This window comes from Oncorhynchus tshawytscha, linkage group LG30, assembly GCF_018296145.1.
Source record: "Oncorhynchus tshawytscha isolate Ot180627B linkage group LG30, Otsh_v2.0, whole genome shotgun sequence".
NCBI classification, from domain to species: Eukaryota; Metazoa; Chordata; class Actinopteri; order Salmoniformes; family Salmonidae; genus Oncorhynchus; species Oncorhynchus tshawytscha.
Window position 1 is genome coordinate 18866532 of NC_056458.1, and position 10297 is coordinate 18876828.

Below are 10297 nucleotides of genomic sequence, written 5' to 3' on the forward strand. Positions count from 1 at the left end.
CAGGCAAAAACCGGAGAAAATTTTAACCAGGAAGTGGGAAATCTGAGGTTTGTAGTTTTTCAAGTGATTTCCTATCCAATACACAGTGTAAATTGGATCAGATTGTTGACTTCTAATGGAAGCCTTGGGAAGTGCAGTCTTTGAACGTTGTTTCAGGCTTCTATTGTGAAAGGGGAGCGAATAAGAGCTGTTTCAACCAGGGGTCTGGCAGAAAGCCTTTAGTTTAGTTATGCACGCGGCCGTGAGCACAAGCTCCGTTCCCTTCAATTTCTAATGACAAAGGAATTGTCCGGTTGGAATATTATTGAAGATTTATGATAAAAACATCCTAAAGATTGATTATATACATCGTTTGACATGTTTCTACGAACTGTAATGGAATTCTTTTGACTTTTCGTCTGGACTTAGTGCCCGCGCCTTGTGCATTTGGATTACTGGACTAAACGCGCAAACAAAAAGAAGGTATTTGGACATAAATTATGGACATTATGGAACAAAACAAACATTTATTGTGGAACTGGGACTCTTGGGAGTGCATTACGATCATAAAAGATCATAAAAGGCAAATGCATATTTATAATGCTTTTTCTGACTTTTGTATGGCTTGTTTTGGTGGCTGAGCACTGTATTCAGATTATCGCATGGTGTTTTTCGGCGTAAAGCTTTTTTGAAATCTGATACAGCGGTTGCATTAAGGAGAAGTTTATCCTTAAAACTATGTATAACACTTGTAATTTTCATCAACATTTATGAGTATTTCTGTAAATTTATGTGGCTCTCTGCAAAATCACTGGATGTTTTGGAGGCAAAACATTACTGAACATAACGCACCAATGTAAACTGAGATTTTTGGATATAAATATGAATGATATCGAACAAAACATACATGTATTGTGTAACATGAAGTCCTATGAGTGCCATCTGATGAAGATCATCAAAGGTTAGTGATTCATTTTATCTCTATTTCTGCTTTTTGTGACTCCTCTCTTTGGCTGGAAAATAGCTGTGTTTTTCTGTGACCCGGAGCTGACCTAACATAATCGCATGGTATGCTTTCGTCGTAAAGCCTTCTTGAAATCGGACACTGTGGTTGGATTAACAACATGTTTATCTTTAAAATTGTGTATAATACTTGTATGTTTGAGGAATTTTAATTTTGAGATTTCTGTTGTTTGAATTTCATGCTCTGCACTTTCACTGGCTGTTGTCAAATCGATCCCGTTAACGGGATTTGAGCCATAAGAAGTTTTAAGCATCTCCAATCCAAAATTAAATCTAGAATCGGCTTCCTATTTCGCAACAAAGCATCCTTTACTCATGCTGCCAAACATACCCTCGTAAAACTGACCATCCTACCGATCCTCGACTTCGGCAATGTCATTTACAAAGTAGCCTCCAACACTCTCCTCAGCAAATTGGATGCAGTCTATCACAGTGCCATCCGTTTTGTCACCAAAACCCCATATACTATCCACCACTGCAACCTGTATGCTCTGGTTGGCTGGCCCTCGCTTCATATTCGTTGCCAAACCCACTGGCTCCAGGTCATCTATAAGTCTTATCTCAGCTCACTGGTCACCATAGCAGCACCCACCCATAGCACGCGCTCCAGCAGGTATATTTCACTGGTCATCCCCAAAGCCAACTCCTTCTTGGCCGCCTTTCCTTCCAGTTCTCTGCTGCCAATGACTGGAACGAATTGCAAAAATCACTGAACCTGGAGTCTTATCTCCCTCACTAACTTTAAGTATCAGCTGTCAAAGCAGCTTACCGATCATTCCACCTGCACACAGCCCTTCTGTAAATAGCCCACCCAACTACCTCATCCCCATATTGTTATTTAAATGTTTTGCTCGTTTGCACCCCTGGATCTCTACTTGACATTCATCTTCTGCCCATCTATCACTCCAGTGTTTAATTGCCAAGTTATAAATATTTTGCCACTATGGCCTATTTATCGCCTTACCTACCTAATATTACTACATTTCCACGCTGTTTCGTCTTCCGCCGAAGTCGGACCCTCTCCTTGTTCGAGCGGCGTTCGGCGGTCGACGTCACCGGCTTTCTAGCTACTGCCGATCCACTTTTCATTTTCCATTTGTTTTGTCTTTGTTTCACACACACCTGTTGTCAATCCCACAATCACTTGTTCATTATTTAAGCCTCTGTTCCCCACATGGTTTTTGTGAGTGATTGTTTATCGTATTTCGGTACATCTGTGTGTGCTCAAGATGTTACATTGTATCATTGTCTTTTTTGAGTAAAGCACGTTTATTTACTCGTATCTGCTGTCCTGCGCCTGACTCTCTCACCAGCTACACACAGGACTCTTTACACACGCAGTGCTATTGACTGTAGGTTTGTTTATTCCATGTGTAACTGTGTTGTTTTTGTCGCACTGCTTTGCTTTATCTTGGCCAGGTCAGAGTTGTAAATGAGAACGTGTTCTCAACTGGTCTGCCTGGTTAAATAAAGGTAAAATAAAAAATGTAAAAATAATAAAATTGCAACTCACTCTTCCTCAGGATCCCTGGCAGGAGTCTCCAGAATCTCCAATACATCCAGAAGAGCCTTGCCAGGATCTTGATGAGAGTGTGGAAACACCATCACATCTCCCCCACCCTGGCATCTCTGCACTGTCTCCCCATCTCATTCATTGCAATGCCCTTCCTTATCTTAAAATAACTGCTCTCCCTCCATAACACCACCCTCAGATCAAGCGATAGCCTGCTCCTCCACGCCCCCCAGGACCAAATGCCGCTCCTTGGGGTATCGACTGCCCCCTGGAATGCCCTCCCAGATCCACCTGAAGGCACCACAAACTGTGGGCTCCTTTAACGGCATAAAGACATTTCTCTTTAGGAAGATTTTCTGTTGATAGCTGTGCTCCTTGGTGTGCTTGTACTTTGTAGTATCAGCTGGGTTCTTTGTGTCAGTTGCCCTGTCTAGTTGTGTCCCCAAATAAAATAAAATGCATTTTTGAGATGATTCTGTACAATGAAATGTGCTTTACGAATGTAATAAATCATTATAATTCACAGTGCATCCACCGACACGAAGACTAACTATACTTTGAAATAGGCAAACAAACACAACCATGATGTTATTCTGTAATTCCCTGCTACAGAAGAGTGTGTTGTTGGTAACAAGGTTATAATGACTTGATATGAACTTGGAGGTTATGAGACACCCACAGGACTCATTAGGACCCTATCTGGAAGAGGGAGGGGGTGTCAGGGGGGAATGTGTGTGTGTGTGTGTGTGTGTGTGTGTGTGGGGGGGGGGGTCATTAAAAGCCACTGCCCCTATAAACCAACTAATCCCTTTGTGCGACTGCCCCTATAAACCAACTAATCCCTTCGGGGCATTGATATGAGTCAAAAACATTTATTCTTGTGAAAATTGACTACAAAGTGTAAATAGGATAATTTGGGTCATAAAGTCAGTCTCGTCTAAAATGGAGTTTGGAACCTCAGTGCTTTACAACAAGTAAATGAAGGTTGGGTTTTGGATTACAATTATGTCTACAAATCAAGCCCTCTTTTGCCAGTAACAGTAATGGCAACATTGCCATCTCTGGCAAAAGTTTCCTACCAATTATTTGCCTACTTTAGTAATGTCATCGTATTTCCATGCCACTCTAAGTTAGTGTAATTCAGAACTAAACGGTCCACAGCGTCTGAGGTTAAACCCATGTCTAGGGCACAAATACAGAAGGTAACCCACTTCATTCATTTGATAACCCAGTTGTGAAACATCATTTATGTAAACTGACATTATTTGATGCTTATTTTCTATTTCCAGGGCGTAAACTAGCCTGGTGGATTCAGCCTGATCGCTGTGTTCACCATTCTATTTCACTTCACATTTTATGATATCTGAAGTGAAATAGAAAGGTGAACACAGTGATCAGGTTAGTTCCATTATACTGTACCTGACATGTGATTCGTAATAAGACTAAGCAAATAGCCTATTCAATAGACTCCATAAAGATAATTTAAACATACAAGCAAGCATTTGGAAACTAGTGACTAGAAAATAATTGGTCTGAGAATTGGCTATATAAAAAGGTAAATATTTAATTAACATTGTGCACAAACAAGACATACAGCTTACGTTACAAGCATTAAAATACATTATTCTGAGAATATAGATCCTAAGGTTAACTTACAGGACAAAGCATGAACAAAGAGCTGCTCACTAGGCCAGAGGCCTATAAGCATAGGTAATGAGAATTGATAATACAACCTTCCTCAATGGACTGGATACAGGATAAGAAGGAGAACAAAGGCAGTTAATTATAACATCTGAAGGTGTAACCTTTCAACCCAAAACCAACAGCCATTGGCCAATCAAACAATACCAAGTTTGCAGTGTAATCTGACCACCAAGGCCCACTCTCCACATGGTGTCACAGCATCAAAGAACTTGTGATGGGGATGACACCAATGTAAATAAGACAGAATTCATGAGAAGATAATAAAACCCCTTTCCATAATGTAATTCAGAGTTCACCCTGTACAGATACAAGTAACCACAGAGATAATACATCCACATAGATAGCATCAGAGTTATCCTCAGTGAACAACTTCAGATAGAATAATGCTATATTATCCATGTTTGGTATCTATAACTCATTCAATAGTTAGTCCTCTGAATACTGTAACAGAGATATTTTGGACCCCTCAGAGGGGGAAGGGCTTACTAGTCCTTGTGTTCCTGGACCATTTTCCATGCAACTCCAGGTGGCAGAGCACATAAATTAGAGTCTACTGTTTGTCTGTGACCAACCAGTATCTTTGATGAGGGGCCGGGAGCTGAACTATGCCCATCAATAGGGCTCTGGCAAAGACCTCACCTCCAGCCTCACCACTTGTCTGCTCATCAACGGTTGTCGATGGGGAGAACAGAACTAGGTAGATTTAGTCTGACCTGTTCAAACTTCAACATTGTACCTGTTTGTGTGTCAGATATTAACTATCCTAACTGCCATTGGTATAGATCAGTGACTATGTGTGTACGTGTTCATAGAAACATGTATGGAGACTTGCAAGATGATGTGATGAAGTCCAGACTGACAGACAGGCTTGATAGTGATGTCTCTGAATGGAGAGCAACCCGGCATTCGGCATTACAATTTTACTAGACAACTTTTACTTGTATTGTCTTTTTTAAATGGTATCAGTCAATATGGGGAGGGAGAAACCATTTGTATTCTGCACCAGCATCAGGGTATTCCAAACATTACACTGAGTATACATAAATATTAGGAAGGTGTTCCTAATTTATGTTGCACACCCCCCCCCCCTTGCCCTCAGAACAGCCTCAATTTGTCAAGGCATGGCCTCTACGAGGTGCCGTAAGCATTCCACAGTGAAGCTGGATCCATGTTGACTCTAATGCTTCCCACATGTGTCATGTTGTCTCTCTGTCCTTTCGGTGGTGGACCATTGTTGATGCACACGGGAAACTGTTGAGTGTGAAAAACTCAGCAGTGTTGCAGTTATTTACACAAACTGGTGCGCCTGGCACCTACTGCCATACCCCGTTCAAAGGCTTTTAAATATTTTGTCTTGACCATTCACCCTCTGAATGGCACACCTACACAATCCACGTCTCAGTTGTCTCAAGGCATACAATTCCTTCTTTAACCTGTCTCCGCCCATTCATCTACACTGATTGAAGTGGATTTAACAACTGACATCAATACGGGACCACATCTTTCACCTGGATTCAGCTGGTCAGTCTATGTCATAGAAAGAGCAGGTTTTCTTAATGTTTTGTATACTCAGTGTTTACGGGACACCACACAGGAAGGTATGACCACTCTGACATGTTTGCCAAGGTAGCCCAATTACCACCAGACAAACTGTTGAGAGGCACAGTATCTGTATCAGCTGGGAATGACAATAAAAGATTAAATGTGCAGAACACTGCTAATATGTAAAGGCATATTTATTCTACATGGACTTGTTACTACATTTGAAAGTTTGTCGTGACTGGACTACCATTAATGTGATGACTGTTATTTTATCAAATCAATTAACTACGTTTAATTGTTACATGATTAAATTAATCATGTAACAATTAACACATTAGCAGTCATGGGGCACCACGGGAAAAGTTCTTTAACCTCTCTGGGATATGTGGGACGCTAGCGTCCCACCTGGCCAAAAGCCAGGGAAAATGCAGAGCGCCAAATTCAAATAAATGAATATAAAAATTTAACTTTCATTAAATCACACATGCAAGATAGCAAATTAAACTACACTTGTTGTGATTCCAGCCAACATGTCAGATTTCAAAAAGGCTTTTTGGCGAAAGCAAATGATGCTATTATCTGAGGATAGCACCTCCGTAAACAAAGAGAGAAAAGCATATTTCAACCCTGCAGGCGCTACACAAAACGCAGAAATAAAAATATAATTCATGCCTTACCTTTGACAAGCTTCTTTTGTTGGCACTCCAATATGTCCCATAAACATCACAAATGGTCCTTTTTTTCGATTATTTCTGTCGATATATATCCAAAATGTCCATTTATTTGGCGCGTTTGATCCAGAAAAACACCGGTTCCAACTTGCGTAACGTGACTACGAAATATCTCAAAAGTTACCTGGAGACTTTGCCAAAACATTTCAAACTACTTTTGTAATACAACTTACAACAACTACTTTTGTAATACAACAACGTATTTTTTTGAGTAAATAATCAATAAAATTGAAGACGGGATGATCTGTGTTCAATACAGGAGGAAAACAAACTGTAGCTAGCTTTCTGGTCACACTCCTCTAACAGTACACTTCAAGTGACCCTCGTTCTGAACAGGGCTACTTCTTCATTACACAAAGGAAAAACCTCAACCAATTTCTAAAGACTGGTGACATCCAGTGGAAGCGTTAGGAACTGCAAGAGGGTCCCTTAGAAATCTGTATTCCCAATGAAAAACCATTGAAAAGAGAGTGACCTCAAAACAAAAAAATTCTGAATGGTTTGTCCTCAGGGTTTTGCCTGCTAAATAAGTTATGTTATACTCACAGACATGATTCAAACAGTTTTAGAAACTTCAGGGTGTTTTATGCCCAAATCTACTAAAAATATGCATATCTTATCTTCTGGGTATGAGTAGCAGGTAGTTGAATTTGGGCATGCATTTCATCCGGACGTGAAAATACTGCCCCCTGTGACCAAGAAGTTAATGAGTTACTATCTCTCGACTTAAACTCTAAAGATATTTATATCTCTTACATCAATCAGTCAATTATTAATCATTACTTCATCAATCTCATTCTGAAAGTCACAAAATCCTTGGATATCTGCACAAACCCTAACCTAATGTATGAATCAGCAATACACATATTGGCTTAATTATTTATTTACTAACTAACTAAATAATCACACAAAAATACATAAATACACACAGTATAGGTTGAATTGATTACTAACATAATGCAATGAAAAGTCCCTAGTGGACTAACCCGATATGATGACTTGTTACACAATGGAAAGGGGCTGGGGAAAGAAAGAACGGGAGAGACAGAGGGGACCCATTGTACATACAGTTGGAAAACTATGCTTGTGGGAATGTGAATACTTTGCACATGAACTACCGCTCATTCAAAAAATAATTGCAATGTACATTTTTATGCTTGGAGGTCTTTGTTGTCTCTCTCTATTGAAATTGCCTGGTCGAGTTTACTAAACTTAAGTACTTAAACAGCTGCAGACTGAATGTTCCGATGTAGTCTTTATCTTCTTCACTCGAGAGCTTCAGAGTCTTACCATTTTCTGGTCTGGTAGTTTTATTTGCAACCATTTCAACGTCTGAATTGTGTTCACATTCTCTGGTCTCAATGATTGATTATTCAGGGTATAGCTAGGACCACTTTACACACCAGCAGCAACCCGGCATGTTTTGGTCTCTAGAGATTTTCTTCTTCACTCGTATTAAGAGTTTCTAACCATTTCGTAACATTCAGCTCACGCTGTCGGTCACGCTGGTTTGTAGAGATTTAACCATTTGTAACATATTCAGCTCGCACTGCAAGTGTACAGATCTAATGTAAATTTAGTTAGCAGTCCTTTTATGCACTCACCTTGGAGGGCGGTTCCATCACGTTGCCACAATGTCTGTGCTCACGTGGACGTGGATACTGACTTGGAGTTTATATGAAAAACAATTCTCATTTAGAAGGCTAAAATCACATTTAATCTTCTGACAAATAGTTTCATATTTAATCATATATGTTTTACAACATTTAAATCTGATAACTTGGACATACATTTGTAGAGTTACAGTTATCATGTTATACCAGCCTTAATGACCTCACAAAGGAATACACTTTTGATCATTGTTTGGATCCCTACCAAACATTTTCCACATTCTTTATGTTAGAAATATTGTTTCATTATCCACTTTTGGATGTTGGAGTTTTGGCGGCAGATTCTCTCTCTACACACAATAGATTCCTTTGTTAAATACTGCCGATCCAGAGAGAGAACGTTTACGACCGGACGTTAAAGTCGTAACCCCCCCACTTCCTCTCTGGTGGGAGAGAGAGGAGGGGGCTCTCTTTGATCCTCACACAAGAGTGAAAGTCGTGACAAGTTATTAAAACACTTAGATATTCTAAATGATCTACATCTAGAAATTGCATTCTTCTCATATTACTCTGTAGGCTATTGACCTATTCAAAGCTTCTTCTGGCATCTCACCATACATCTGCTTGTATTTATTGAACTCAACCTGCAGGAGGCTTGTTTATTGTGATTGAGTGGGCGGGAACAGCTGCAGGTAAGGTTCTGACAGATGGGTGTTGCTTGGTGGTGGCAAGGACACACCCAAGAAACACCCACATCAAATCACAACCCCAAGTCAACTCATGTTTGGCTTCTGTCATGGCCGCCAGCATTTATTGAGGAGCAAGCTAAAAAATGAGGCCAAATCAGCAGGTGCAGTTCCCTGTGCTTTCTCTGTGCTCTGTAAACAACTGTTCCCTCTTACAAAAACATATCACTGTAGTAAGTAACTCAAAGTGCTTTTAAAGGCTATGGCCATAAAACTCACTAATCTGATGGATGTCACGCAGGCACGAACGCACACACACACGTCACTATTTGGCATTTTTTGTGTGGGAGGGATACAAAGGTCACTGCTTTTACATGGATTCAGTTTTAAGGGAATTTAAAAGCTGGCAAAACATCCACTCTCATTATTGTCCCAATGGGTATTTGACATCATCAGCTCAAATACCAGCAGAATTATTCAGGAGTTCAAAATGTCGAGGATACACACAGGTAACTGCCAAAATAATGAAAACACTTGAGTGACTGACGGATACAAAGTATATTGAAAGCAGGTGCTTCTAAACAGGTGTGGTTTCAGAAAATGATGTTAACCATGTGCCATGGCCATCTCAGTCACCAGATCTAAACCCAATTGAACACTTACGGGAGATTCTGGAGCGGTGCCAGCGTTTTCCACCACCATCAAAAAAACACAAAATTATGACATTTCTTGTGGAACAATGGTGTTTCATTCCTGCAATAGAGTTTCAGACACTTGTAGAATCTACACCAAGGTGCATTGAAGCTGTTCTGGCTCGTGGTGACCCAAAGCCCTATTAAGACGCTTTATGATGGTGTTTACTTTATTTTGGCAGTTACAGTGAGCTCCAAAATGATTGAGACAGTAACGTATACACCGGGAGTCAGGTGCAGAAGGTGAGTCAAATCAAATGTTATTGGTCACATACGCATGATTAGCAGATGTTAATGTGAGTGTACCGAAATGCTTGTGCTTCTAGTTCCGACCATGCAGTAATATCTAACAAGTAATCTAACAATTTCACAACAACTACCTTATACACACAAGTGAAAAGGAATTAATAAGAATATGTACATATAAATATATGGATGAGCGATGGCCAAACGGTATAGGCAGGATGCAGTAGATGGTATAGAGTACAGTATATACATATGAGATTAGTAATGTAGGGTATGTAAACATTATATAAAGTGGCATTGTTTATTAAAGTGACTAGTGATACATTTATTACATACCATTTTTAATTATTAAAGTGGCTAGAGATTTGAGTCAGTATGTTGGCAGCTGCCACTCAATGTTAGTGATGGCTGTTTAACAGTCTGATGGCCTTGAGATAGAAGCTGTTTTCAGTCTCTCGGTCCCAGCTTTGATGCACCTGTACTGACCTCGCCTTCTGGATGATAGCGGGGTGAACAGGCAGTGGCTCGGGTGTTTGGAAGGCAGGTTGTTTGACCCCGGTGATGCGTTGTG